Source organism: Hyposmocoma kahamanoa, unplaced genomic scaffold (assembly GCF_003589595.1).
Source record: "Hyposmocoma kahamanoa isolate Upper Pololo Valley unplaced genomic scaffold, ASM358959v1 190, whole genome shotgun sequence".
Taxonomy (NCBI): Eukaryota; Metazoa; Arthropoda; class Insecta; order Lepidoptera; family Cosmopterigidae; genus Hyposmocoma; species Hyposmocoma kahamanoa.
Window position 1 is genome coordinate 3828825 of NW_020653718.1, and position 310 is coordinate 3829134.

A 310-nucleotide genomic window follows, 5' to 3' on the forward strand; every position below is an offset into this window, starting at 1 on the left:
GATACTTTTTAGCGCGGACCCGACGTCCATATAATTGTAAGTCAATGCCCATGTGCCTGTAATTTCACCAGCACCCTCACGCTTCAAAACCGGAACACAGTAGTGGTGACATTACTGAATGGCGGCAGAAATAGGTAAAGCGGCAGTACTTCCCTGGGCGAACTCTTTCACAAGATGTTCTACTGCTACTACTGGTTTGATTAATATAGGTGTTTAAATCACAAGTTACATAAGCTGTCAAAAAATCGATATAGTGGACACTTGTGTGGTCAGGTGTTGTGATTTTTATTATTTCTAAAAGATTAAGGTA

General features: G+C 40.6%; 1 protein-coding gene across 1 annotated transcript in view; it reads right to left on the reverse strand.

Moving 5' to 3' along the window:
- Positions 1–310, reverse strand: part of LOC113226333 (stress-induced-phosphoprotein 1-like) — a 23038-nt gene that overhangs the window by 13840 nt on the left and 8888 nt on the right. The window lies entirely within an intron of this gene.